The following is a 14,134-nucleotide window of genomic DNA, read 5'->3' as shown; positions in this document are numbered from 1 at the left end:
TTAACTTCAAGTACTTTAATCACAGGAGCAATTATCCTGCTGTATTCAGGTGGGCCCAATCTAATCACAGGAATGATTCAAAGCAGAAAGCTCTTCCTGCTACAGCCAGAGAAATGCCTGAGTCCAAATGGAGGGCCAGAAAGTGCAATGTGGCTGCTTTTGAAGTAGAAGGCACTGGGTGGGGCCAGGAGCGGAAGTATGTGGGTGTGTGGCCTCCATAGGTTGGAAGAAGCAAAGAAAGAATTTTTCTCTAGAGTCTCCAGAAAGGAACACAGCCCAATCAGTGGACACCCTGCTTTTAGTCCTGCAGGCCCCAGGTAGGATTTCAGAACTGTTAAGCGGGTCATGTTTGTGTTCTTCTAAATCATGAATCTTCTAAATCATGAATCTTCTAAATCATAAATCTTCTAATTCATTTGTTACGGCATCGCCAGGAAAATAACCAAGGAAAGACTTAAAGTAGAATGGGGCTAGAGGAGTTTTCCTTGTTCCGCTCAGAAGTGTGCAGTGCTCCTTTCCCACTACTTTGAGCTACAGCTTTCCTGCTCGTCTCCCTGGCCTCTGTGTAGCCCACCCCTGTGCTCTCGGGCGTGGCCTCTTCTCCCTGCTCTCCCAGCTGCTGTCCTCAGTTCTCTTCATACCTGCATGTGATCCTGCCCCACCCCCACCTCCATAGGAAGCTCCTCCTCTCCTAGGGCTTTTCTGCTTTATTTCTGTCCTTGCTCCCTGCCTTCTCTGATGAGCTCCAGCTGATGCGTAGGAGCCACATGCGCCCTCCATTGCAGGCTGCAACATCTGTTTTTCTCAGTGCTTAACTTAGTGTATACTATTATTGGTTGCTACTTGTTAGAAGATGGGACACATTATAATCTATTAAAAAATATGACCTAGTAAGAATATCAGGTGTTTTGAATTATGACTTAGACATTTCCTAGCTGTGCATCTTGGCAAGATGCTTACACACTCTCTGAGTCTCAGTTGCCTTAGAATGGAGATAATATTCACTTGACAGAAGTTTGGTGTGGATTCAAGCACTCTGCATTTGCTACTTTCTGTGTTCCTAAAGGGAGGAGACCATATCACATCGTTCATCCTTGCCATCATTTACTATTGTGCTTAAGCACATAGTAGGCTTATAGTAAGCTCTACTTATTTGGCCATCATGCTTTTGCAGCTTGTTCAAGATTGTGGTGGTGTTCTGTACTTGCTCACCATACTACTAAGCTTTATACTATACTCCAAAATAGGCTTAAATGTCTATTATTAAATCTTGATAAATCGTATTAATTAAAAGTCTTAAAAGGCTATTATAGCTGTCTTTAAAGTCTTAGCTTAGCGTATCATCTATTTAACTTCTGACAGACATCTAAGTTAACTTTTAAAAAGTATTTCCTGGTACAACCTTCTCGATAAATCACCAGCAGCTGTCATGGCTATTCCCATGGCTACTTCCCTGGCCCTTTTTGGACAATATCCTGATCACAGCTTTCAAATTCCACAAAATAGGCCTGGTATTTCTTTTAATTTAATTTTATTTTATTGTAAAGATGCTGTACCAGAGCATGAGTAAAGTAAATGAGGACATTACTGGTTGAACATTGTTCGCCCCCCCCTTTGTTTTTTATTCTACTCTCCCCCCTCCCAGCTGAAGTTGTAAAGATCATTTCCAAAATAGTGTCTTGTGAGTATCATTGTTGCAATGGAGCATCCCATGTCCTTGTTTCAGCATTTTGTTATTACCCTTCCCCTCCCCAAATTAGATGAGGTCCGGCATTTCTTGATGCTCTTTCAGCTTTAATTTGCTATGGACACGTCTCCATTTTTTTTCCCCTTTGGGTCCAGTTGATTCTGCAATAGATGTTTTATAACACATGAATCCTGATGTTCACAGCCTCAAGATTGGGGGATGCCATTTGGTTTTTCCTGGTTCTCGGTTTCATCTCAATTTCAATAAACATTAACTCTTGCTCTCTCTCCCTTTGAAATCTGCGTCTTCTGCTACCCTGATGAGCTAGGGAGCTAAGGGTTTTGATTTCTTCAGGAAGGATCTATTCTTCCCTCTGCTCTGGTTACTTCCTGCTGACATATCTACCACATCTGGATCTTTTGTCAGGTGCACTTTACTTCCTGCCATTGTGTGGAGATACATTTTTGTGCTTACATTATAGGTCCAATACTTGCTTGGCTACAACTTGCTAGGAAAAAAATCTTTATAGGTAAGATGACTTATGGCTGGAAATTGAATCCCAAATGTGTCTTATAAAACCCTTTTTTGTTCTTCTGGTGCAGATTTTTAGATGCTTGAGACCTTCTTGCTTGCTTTTATTGATTTCCTATGGCTGGGTGATGTTTGCAAAGAGTTTCAAGTTCATACCTATTTTGGAAAATCAGCAGCCATAACTCTTCGAGACTATTTTTAAGATCTAGACTGTCTAGTAAGTCTTTTTATGTGGTTACTTCAATGATTCTCAACTAGTGTACTTAGGAAATGGAATATAGCAGACCCTTTTGCAGGGATATCCCACAAATAACATTTATTTTTGCTAATCTGAGTCATTCTGTTTTGCTATGAAGGTTTTGTGTGTTACATGAATCCTTGACTCAAACAAACCATGTAATGAACTATGCCACTGTGACATTTGAAAGTGTAGCCAAACCACAAAGAAGGTGCTTTCCTTGACTGAAATGCTGCTTCTTAGGCCTTCTAATTCTAAAAGATTGTGAATAGACAGAAAACAGTTCCCACAGAGATGGAGTACTGACGGTGGCCATGGATAATGAGATAACCATAGAGAGTTTACAGAGTTGTGAAAATATTATTATTATTGTGATAATTAGTATTTTATAAATATTTATAACTTTGTAATATTGTAGTTTTGTGACTGATTTATTTAGTAACAGTACTGGGACTTAAACTCAGTGTCTTGTACTCTTTCTTAGCTCTTGCTCAGGGTTAGTATTCTACCCCTTGAGCCACACCTCAACTTGTGGGATTTTTATATAACCCTCAAAGCATAGTATTTGAAGAGATGCTGTGAAATATACCATGGTTTCTTATGAGCAAGCCTACAAGGCAGGAAGGATGCTGTAGTTGTTGTTATTGTTTTATCAGTGGCAAATTGCTTGAGTTATTAATTACCCTTCAAGGAGCAGTGCTATAATTGCCCTTCAATTTTTTGAAAGTAGGTGGCAGCCGACTTTCATCTGTTTCCAAAAGAGTACCATGACTGAGTCTGCTTTGTTTGCTTTGGGGAGATTCTCAGTGATTTTCCTTCATGCCTTCTACTGCCTGCAGATTGCACAAGTGGGCAGGTGAATTGGACCCTTTCTTTCACAAAGGTGTTTCTGCAAGTAGTCATTTCAGTAAGAGTTTTCAAATAGTACTTTATGATAGTCCTGACTTGATTGGTTATACAGTAACAATGAGCACTGCATAGATCAGATTCCACAGCTCATAAATGCCGTGCTGTGTTAGTGCATTTGTTCAAGATTCAAGTGAAGAGGACAGGTATTGTCACACAGGTTTTTCTGCTGTACCATGCTCTTAGGTTCTTCCTATTGAAGTTTCCTGAGCTATTATCCTTGTGACGAAATACCATACATTTCCCCAAATATTACAGAGAGTGAACATTTCAGTGAGTGTTAATCTCGCTTGACTAACTTATTCAACAAATACTTTGTGCACTGCTCTCCCCACTGGAGAGTACCCCAAGAAAATCACCAGATACCCATGTTTAGTAAATATGGCATCATCACAGGTCTCTGCTATTTTCTCTGCCACCTTTTTTATTTCGTTGCATTTAAAAGTTCCCCGTGGAAAATAAGTTTATGTATCTGAGAATATCTTGCATTTTTAATTTGAAAACAGCGACAACAAACACTGCAAGTGAAGTCATAGTTGCAAAACTTTTCCTACAGGAGGAATTGTCCCAAAGGAGCAAGACTTGTGACTGCTTTGACCTGAATGTTAGTTCTGCATTTCAACCAGAAGGGTGCACTGTTGTATTTTAGTTGCTGCTTTGCGATGTGGGGTGGGGGAAAGAGAAAATAACAATGTGCTTTCTAACCAACTTAATGTGTTCAGCCTGGTCATTTGCCTTTCCTCCTGAATTTGATTAGCATCCTAGCTGCAATTCTTGACTTCCTGGGTTCTGGTTTCTCCTTTTCTGATACAAGTGAATGAAATAAGGTTCACAGAAGAGAATGGTGAGCAGGAAAGAAGGAAGCTGTGGTATTTTTGTCTCTTCTGAGGGAGGAATTGATCACTTTTGTTACAGATGGGATGTTGGTTATAGAAGCCTCCAGATGCAGAGTACTGGAATGTTCCCAACCTTAACATCTGGAGTTCAGCTGGCTCATTCCCAATTCCTGCTTCCCTGGTCTGAAGTTACTGTTGTGGGGTTAATTATACCCTGGCTCTGGAGAGGAAAAGTCATCCTCTTCATGTCATTTAGACTCCCCAAAATGTTACTCTTGGGATACTAGATTTGCATAGGAGAACATATATGTTTGTTATCCTTTCTAACTATTCTTAGAAGAAAGCCATATAAAGTATAATCTGTATTATATAATCCATAACAATCTACAACAATAGCAAGTGCTTTTCTCTCAGAGCTAATTGCTAAGGAATCATTCTAAATGGACCATGCAAAAAAATAGCAGAACACACTTGACTACCACTCTCCTACACCCCTTAAACTTCCTTGGAGATAACATTGTTTTTTTGGACATAATTGAATAGCTGGAAATATTCTTATCTAATGTTCAATTTCTCAAGCATCGTAAGCTTCTAGCAGTTTACTTCTAGTCCTTTATTAACATTATAACATTATTTCAAAATTCATTCAAGAATTTTTTTAAGTGTACACTATCAAGATTTTTAACTACCAAGATCTGAAACTATTTTAAAGCATTCTTTCTTAAATCAGTAAATAAGTACAGGGAAAATAAACCACCGGGATAATGTACAAATGGCTGGTCACAGTCTTACCTGTGTTTAAAATACACAAGAAAGTGTTGTTACCTCTAGGTAGAAGGATTGTTGGACATTTTGCTTCTTGACACTTTTGTGGTGTTTAAGTTACTAACACTGAGAATGTTACATTCATAATTAGAAAAGAGAAAGACAAAAAAAGTAGCTCATCCTGTATAAATTGAACTCATTGAAGCCATTTAATAAGAAGCTTCCTGACACTCCTTATTACAAATATCAAATTTTAACATTTAAAGGAAAAAAATTAAATGTAAACGGTCATATGTGTTTATGGATTTAACATTTAAAAATCAACTTTAACTCAACAATGTTCAGTTTCTAAGGGATACTTGGCCATGTATTTGTGAATCTTTAAAATTTTTTCTTATTGTTATTGCAAAGGTGATGTACAGAGGGGTTACAGCTACATAACTCAGGTAAAGAGTACATTTCTTTTTGGGCAATGTCAGCCGTTCTCTCCAACTCTCCCCATTTTCCCTTCCCATCCATACCCACAAGTTGTATAGTTCATTTTCCACATACTGTCTAGTGAGTATCACTGCTGCCTTTGTCCACCATTTGTCCCTCCATTTCTGTATCCTCCCTTACCCTCTTAAAGACATATAAACAAACAAGACAAAAAGAAAACACAAACAGCTGCTTCCATTTCCTGGTATTTGTGAATCTTGATGTGGTTTCTGATGACTATTTTCATGCTTGTTTCTGTCCCTATTGGGGGGTTCTGTAACCACAGTGAGAGGGTTAATACCTATCTGGTTGCAGCCAAATAAAATAGCTGAAGTACCCCTCCCCCTCCCTCCTCGTCATCTCTCCCTCCCCCTATCCCCATGCCCCAGTCTTTCTTCTGGGGTCAGCTATCTCTTCTATGTCATGTAAGCACTTCAGGTCACTGCAAATATTTGAATCAATTATCTATTACAATCTCTTTAGCACTCTTGCTTTTTTTTGTTGTTTCCATCTTATTTATTTTATTGTTTTATTATTTTATTTTAACAATTGCAGGAGGCAAGGTCTTTTCTGCTAGTCAAGACAGCAGTTCTTGGTATTGGCATGGGTGCCACTAGGTACATTATGGCTGGATTTTGCCAATGCTGAGTACAGTAGGGTGAACGAAGCATTTGCCTTCTATCCCCTACTTTATGGATAGCCACAGGAACAATTAATCCATAAATGTATTTCTTTCAAATGAAAATCCAACTGTAGTTAATAATGTGTGTGTGTGTTTTTAAACACCACAGCAGTTTATAATCACAAATTGTCCTAGAAATGGACTTTTCAAAACTTTGTCACGTATAGTGTAGGGTTTGTAATTTTTATCAGTCTTTGTTACTAGCCTCCCTTTACTTATGAGAAGGTTTCTGGAAGGGCTAGAGTTGTGACTCACAATCATGAGGCTCTGAGTTCAAACCCCAGTACTGCTGGGAAAAAAAAAAAAGGAAATTTCTGAAAATACGCATTTCTTCTTTTCTGGGTGAATTTAAGCATCTGAAAGATTTTGAAATATTTCCAAAGAATTTTATGTGTGTTTTCAACTTCTGATAGCTTTATGAAATTTATTTTAGAAGAGTCAAATAATTTAAAAAGTTAACAAATTATGTTCCACTGGAAAGTAGTAAATTATTTCTCTTGTGCTCCCTTGCTCCTTCCTTCCCATCCTCCCTCCCTCCCTCCCTCCCTCCCTCCCTCCCTCCCTTTCTCCCTTCCTCCCTCCCTTCCTTCCTTCCTTCCTTCCCTTCCTTCCTTCCTTCCTTCCTGCCTTCCTGCCTTCCTGCCTTCCTGCCTGCCTGCCTGCCTGCCTGCCTGCCTGCCTATCTATGATGAGGCTTGAACTCAGGGCCTGGGCACTATCCCTGAGCTTTTTCAGTTAAGGCTAGTGCTCTATTACTTTGAGTCACAACACCTCTCTTTTTCTTTCTGTCTCTCACACATAACCCCACATATGTCCAGATGGAATAACATAATATTAGATACTTTAAGAATGTAGTATACTATACTTTCTGGCTTTTTTGGAGGGGAATGCACTGGTACTAGGGATTGCTGGCGTTTGCTAGGCCATATTTCCATCCCAACCCCTATTGGCATTGGTGATTTTTTTTTTAACAGCCAGCCAGCTTGAGCTGCAATCCTCCTATTTGTGTTTCCTTAGGTCCCTAGGGATGGTAGGAGCACAGCACTGAGCTCATTAAAAATGCTTCCCTCCTACCTGAGATAACAGGTAAATACCTCTATGTTTAGCCATTGATGGAGACTCTATTAAGATGGAGTCTCTGAACAGTTAGCCCAGGCTAGCCTTCCCTCCCACCCCACATTGCCCACCAGGTTCTGCTATCTTTCACAGCAGCTGGGATTATAGTTGTGAGCTACCAAGCCTGGCCAGACTTTTATTTATTTATTTAGCTAGTTAGTTTTACATGTAGCATCTTCCTTTCTTGCTTTGTTGCTGCTTCTCACCTTCCCTTTATCACCAGTTTCAGAAACCTTTTCCATACAGGGGCTTCACAGTTACCTGCGCTACATCCTCTCTTCTCAGTGGTTGGACAGTTCTGTGGTCACATCCAAACATGGTTTCTAGATTATTGGTAAAGATTATTGGTAAAAATGTGATTCTGTCACTATATTTCATGTTTTGTATCATTTTAGGATTTATTTGACAGTAATATTTGTTAATAACCCTCTAAATTTATAGGCTTAGCTCTCTCTCATTCTTTTAATGAAGATAAAATAATCCTTAGTATGACTTGATTGTAGTTTATTTAATCTGTTATTGAAGGGGACTACTTTTTATCTGAAGCAGTGCATTACAAATATATTCTTTTTTTATATATTTTCAATTGTAAAAATACTGTACAGAGGGGTTACAGTTACATGAGTAAGGTAATGAGTACATTTCCTATTGAGCATTGTTACCTCCTCCTTTGTTTTTCCTCTACCAGCCCTTCCCTCCCCACCTCCCCAACTCCTCCCTCCCCACCCCAAGTAGAAAAGTTCATTTTCAACATAGTGTCTTGTACATCTCACAAATATATTCTTGAGGTACATTTTTGTGTACTGTGCTTTGGTTAGGGTACCAAATTGCTTAGTCAAAGTATGCGATGCACTTTAGTTTTAGCAAATTTTGCTAGATTAGTTCCAAAATGGATGTCAATTTTTATTTTCATCAGAAAGGTAGAAATTGATCTATTTTTGTCATCCCCCAAAGCCATAGATATTATTACTATTTAAATTTTGCCTTTGCTATAAGTAGAAATGATGTTTTCTTTACATGGTGGATTATCATTTTTATATGCTTGTAGTGATTTGCATCCTTATTAACTGTCTTTCTAGATTCTTTGCTAGTTCTTCTTTTGGGAAATTTTTCTGTCTTTGTTAATTAAAAAAAAAGTTCTTTACATATTCACAGCAGCAAATGGCATAGATATGGACCCTGTTCATGGAGTTTCCATTTCTATGAAATAATTATTATCATTTTGTATAGCATTGGTGTTGAACTCAGGCCGGTGCCCTATTACTTGAGCAATGAATCCAGTCCCTTTTTCTCTGGTTATTCTTGAGATAGTCTAGGCCTGAACCATAGTCCTTCTATTTAGAATTCCTACCGCAACCAGGATTATAGGCAAGTGCCACCACACTCAGTTTTTGAGGTTGTTTTTTTTTTTCCTGTCAAGAAGGGATTTGGAGAATATTTTTTATTTTGCAGAGGGTAGTTTGGAACTTTTCAAGCAGAATTTGGCCAACAAATCATTATTTTTATTGAGAAGCAAGTTTATAATAAGGTTAATTATTTGTACCAGTTTTTCTATATCTCTACTTATTTTTGTCTACTAGATCTATTCAGCTCTGAATTTTTTCCATATTTTTGCTTAGTGAGCTTTTTCATTTATAATATTTTTGTTTATAATGGATGCCATAGTTTTCTGACAACTATATGTTGATAACTGTTAGAGCTTCATTAATTGTACTGTTAAAATTACATAATATCCTCTGTCTTAGATCTAATCTAATCTGTTGCTGCTTTTCTTTTGTTTGTTTTCACTGGCAAGATACAAAGCAATTTTCAACTGTGCTTCATTGTAGTTGGGTAAGTGTATTTGGGTTTTGTTTTATACCCTAATATGACAGTCTCTCTTTTTTCATGTAATAACAAAGTTCTGTCATAGTTAATATTATGACTATATAGTTGATTTCATTCCCTTCATGAACTTATTTATTCATTTATTCAACAGGCATATTTTATGTGCCAAATATACTGGAGATTCAGCAATGAACAAAGCAGATGGAATCCCAAATTCACGACATTTATAGTGCAGTTGGGGGGATAATGATACTAAATATAATAAACCAGTAAAATGTTGAGTATATTAAAAGGTGATAAAATTTATGCAGAAAAATAAAACAGGGCCACATTATAGGTAATGTTAGAGAAATGCTATGGAATTAACTGAATGTGTTGCCTATGAAATTTGATCTTGAATAGCTGGTGTTGGTTAATAGTATTTTTTAAAAGATGTTTAGATCTTGGGAGCTCTGCTCTCATAAATAGATGAATGCTACTGTGGTGGGTATGGAGTCCTTATAAAAGGATGTTGTCAGCCTCCTTGGATTTCTCTGGTTACCTTTCCCATTCTGTTGTATGATGCTATCTGTCCACCATGTTGAGATACATCAAGATGGCTCATGCCAGATGCTGGTACATTGACATGAGACTTTTCAGTCTCTAGGACTGTGAGGAAATATTTTAGGTTCTTTATACACTACTGAATTCATAGTTTTGCTGCACAAAACACTACAGTCAGAGGGTTCCAATTTTTTAATTTTTCATTTTATTGAAAGGTGATGTGCAGAGTGGTTACAATGATATAAGTAAGGTAATGAGTAGATTTCTTGCCAAACATTATTACCTACACTCTAGTTTTTCTCCCACTGTCCCTCCCCACACACCGCCAAAGTTGTAAAGTTCATTTCCAACCTAGTGTCTTGTGAGTATCACTGTTGCATTCCCCTTCCCTTCCCCAAATCAGATGAATGTATATATAAGACACAGGGTACCAAAATAAAAACAGTGACTACCAGGGATATACCAAAGTGGGGCAGGAGGAGAAAGAACTTGATACAGTACATTAAAAATAACAATGTCAACATCAACAACAAACTTTTGTTTCCATATCTTGGAGTTCATTTCAAGTAGCATCATTTTAGATGGTCATTTGTATGTAGCTATTGAGCTATTGTGATCCTCTGTTAGGACTATCCTAGACGTATACTAATTAGTACAAATGAGGGAAACCATGGAGCCTATGTTTCTTTGAGTCTGGCTTACTTCACTTAATTTGATTTTTTGTTTGTTTGTTTGCTTGCTTTTGTTGGTTGTGAGGCTTGAACTCTGGGCCAGGGCATTGTCCCTGAGCTCTTCAGGTCAAGGCTAGCAGTCTACCACTTGAGCCATAGTACCACTTCCGGTTTTCTGGTCATTTATTGGAGATAAGAGTCTCATGGACTTTCCTGCCTGGGCTGGCTTTGAACCAGGATCCTCAGCTCTCAGCTAGGATTACAGGTGTGAGTCACCAGTGCCCAGCTTAAAATAAATTTTTCCAAATTTTTCCATTTCCTTATGAGTGAGGTGATGTCATTCTTTCTGAAGGAAACATAGAATTTCATTGTGCATATATGCCATATTTTCTTGATCTACTGGGGGAATCTAGGTTGGTTCCATATCTTAGCTATGGTTAATAATGCTACAATGAACGTAGTTGTATTGGTAGCTTCATTTATTTATTTATTTGGTCGGTCGTGGGGCTTGAACTCTGGGCTTGGACTCTGTCCCTGAGCTCTTCAGCTCAAGGCAAGTGCTCTACCGCTTGAGCCACAGCACCACTTCTGGTTTTCTAATGGTTTATTGGAGATAAAAGTCTCACAGACTTTCTTGCCCAGGCTGGCTTTGAACTGCAATCCTCAGATCTCAGCCTCCTGAGTAGCTAGGGTTACAGGCCTGAGCCACCGGTACCCTGCTTGCTGGTAGCTTTAGTGTGGCCTTGTTTGTGATCATTTGGATCATTTTATGTATGGCATATGGAATGGATCCCACTGAGAAAATGACTGGAGAAAAGAATGGAGGAAGATTGAGGGAGCCAAGTAGATAGTTGGGAGATAATTGGAGAATGGTACATGCCTATGTCTTCAGGCAATGTGTCTGGCAGGTTCAACGTTATTTATAGGGCTGATGGGGTCAGTTTAGTAGAACAGGAAGTAAAAGAATGACAATGAAACATAGGTCCCATAGTTTCTCTTATTTGCAATAGCTAATATATATCTAGGACAAGCAGAAAAGTTCAAAAGCTATGTAATTATGACCAGATAAGATGATGTTAAATGAAATGAACCTCAAGATAGGGGCACAAGTGGTTTTGCTTTCTTGCTATTGTTTTTAACGATTTATAATGTACTATGTGATTTTTTTTGTTGTTTCTTTGGTATGTTCTTCCCCCACAGAATAACCGGTTTTCACTGTACTTGATTCCAGAATCCTGCATCTTGTATATACATTTTTCTAATTTGGGGAGGGAAAGGGAAATAACAAAATGCTTAAATAAGGATACAGGTTGACCTATTATAACAATGAGATGTACAAAACACTATGTTGAAAAGGAACTTTACAACTTCAGGGTGGGGGAAGAATTGGGGAGGTGGGGAGGAAAGACATGGTAGGGGGAAAACAAAGGAGGAGGTAACAATGCTCCATAGGAAATACACTCATTACCTTACTTGTGTAACTATAACCCCTCTTATAGTATTTTTACAATAAAAATATTTAAAATTCCATTGAAAAAAAAAAGAATGACAATGAGGTCTTTGAGAAACTAGACAATCATTTAAAAGACTTACTTGAAGCTAATTGGAAAGGCACTGTGATTTCTGTTGTTGTTTTGTCATTTAAAACCAGCTGTCCAGGCTGGTCTCAAACTTGTGATTCTCTTACCTGTTGGGTTGGTGGTGAAATTAGATATGTTACTAGGTCTGCCAAACAATGGTTCATAATTTGTGGAGGGGAAGGGTAAAAATAAATCATTTAAATAAGGATGTAGGTGGACCCATTGCAACAATGAGATGTACAAGTCGTTATGTTGAAAAACGAGCTATACAACTTTGGTGGCCACTGGTAGTGGGGGGAAGGGATGGGAAGGGGAAACAAAGGAGGAAGCAACAATGCTTGATAAGAAATGTACTCACTATCTTGCCCATATAATTGTAACTGCTCTGTACAGTATTTTCACAATAAAAAATAAAAATAAAAAGAATAAAAAATTTTTGAAAAAGTTTCACCACATTTATTGAGGTATATATCTGTACAAAATGAGATTAATCTTTTTGAGTTTTGACACACACATGGAATCTTAAAATACCCTTGAGAATCTGGCTTCATGTTGCTTAACATGAGGTTACTAAGACCAACAATAATGTTTGTCTATCAATTTGTTCCCAGTAGCTGGGATTACAGATATATACCTATATTTCAGACTTAATAGTTGAAATGTGGTCCTGCTAACTTTTGCTCAGTCTGCCTTTGGCTGCAATGTTTCTACCTTCCAACCTTCCACCCTCCACCCCTGAAGAGCTGGGACTAGACACATAATCCATTGTGCCTACCTCAGAATGAAAAGAATTCATTTGATTTTTAGACATCTTTGTACAGACTGGATATAAGTCCTTTGTTTTTGGTATATACTGTATTTACACATGCACACATATATGCACTCACATACTTATATGTTAATGTGTAATTAATTACAGCCAAATGTCAAAAGAATATGTGATGGTGTATTTCTTTTTTTTTTTTTAAAGATCATGTATGTTGGAAGCTAGTCTTTTAGAAAATTAGTTATGGATGAGGCCAAAGACAGCACTGTAATACTTGGTTCCAGGCAGAAAGTTATTATGCAGCACGAATTGATGTCTCAATATTTGGTACCTCACTGCGCAGAAGTATTATAACAAATTCTTTAATTTCAAATGATATCATTAACTCTCCACTGGATCCAAACGAAATGGTTTGGTTTTGCTTGGCATGTTCTTTCCATCCCCTTTGGCTTGCTGTACACACAGCAGAGAGAGCCCATTATATCTAGGGATGCTGGCTGTTATATCACAATTTAGGCCCTTACTTAACAATCCCCCTCTCCGTGTTGTATCCCAATCGATCTAGAATTACCCTGATTAGCTAGCTAGTGTGACCTTCTGAAATCTCACGAGGCTAAAGTTGTATGGCAGAGCTTTGAAAAAGATGCTTTTCTTTTGTTTTAAAAAAAATCTCTTCCTGAGCTAGGGAGGGAGGGGAAAAAAAAATCTCTTTTCCCAACAGTTACTTAATTCCTTCCTAATACCTTCTTTACCTGGAGGGAAAGCACCAGTGCACCTCTTTGTACTCAGCTCAGCTTGCCAGCTGAGCCCTTCTAGTGTATTCTTTCTCCTCCCACCCCATCCTGTGCTTGTTTGGCACACAAAGCCCAGCAACCAACCTTTCCATTTCCTTAGAATCAGGAAATACAATCCCAGCCAGCCAGAGTATTGTTGAAAAATTAAATTTACCAAATAAAAGTGTAGGAGAGTTTTAAATAGAAATCAGTACACACTACTAGGAGTTGCTTTTTTAACTGCACACCTTCTAAGAAATTATATTTTTCACTCCCCACAAATTACCTCACAGGAAAAAAAAATGACAAGAGTAATCTATTTTTTTCACAGCTGGTTGGTTGGCCAGAGTTTCTCATCAAGGAGTCCATGCTGTTTGCTCCCCAGATGGACAGCCTGGATGAGCTACAAATCCACAGAGCCTGGGACACAAGGTAGAAATTATACTGCCAGGACTTTTAATCTTGCACAGCTCTGCACACTCAAAATTGCAAGTGGCCCATTTCCAAATGAGCATCTATTGGGACAATATCCTATATCTTGTCAGAATGAGTCCCATTAAATCCTCAGCTGGAATTAAACCAAAAACGTGTAATAATTACGGGAAACTTATTAAAAAGTTGAAGCCCTAGACTGCGACAGTGAAAACACCCAGGCAACATTAACAGTAATTGAAATCTCTGTGAGTTTTTCTTTTCCAATCAGTGCCAGTTGATGGCCAAGCAAAGAAGGCCTAAA

The sequence above is a fragment of the Dipodomys ordii genome, unplaced genomic scaffold (genome assembly GCF_000151885.1).
Source record: "Dipodomys ordii isolate 6190 unplaced genomic scaffold, Dord_2.0 Scaffold12, whole genome shotgun sequence".
In the NCBI taxonomy this organism is placed as follows: domain Eukaryota; kingdom Metazoa; phylum Chordata; class Mammalia; order Rodentia; family Heteromyidae; genus Dipodomys; species Dipodomys ordii.
The sequence above is the reverse complement of the archived record's forward strand: the minus strand, read 5'-3'. Positions refer to the sequence as shown.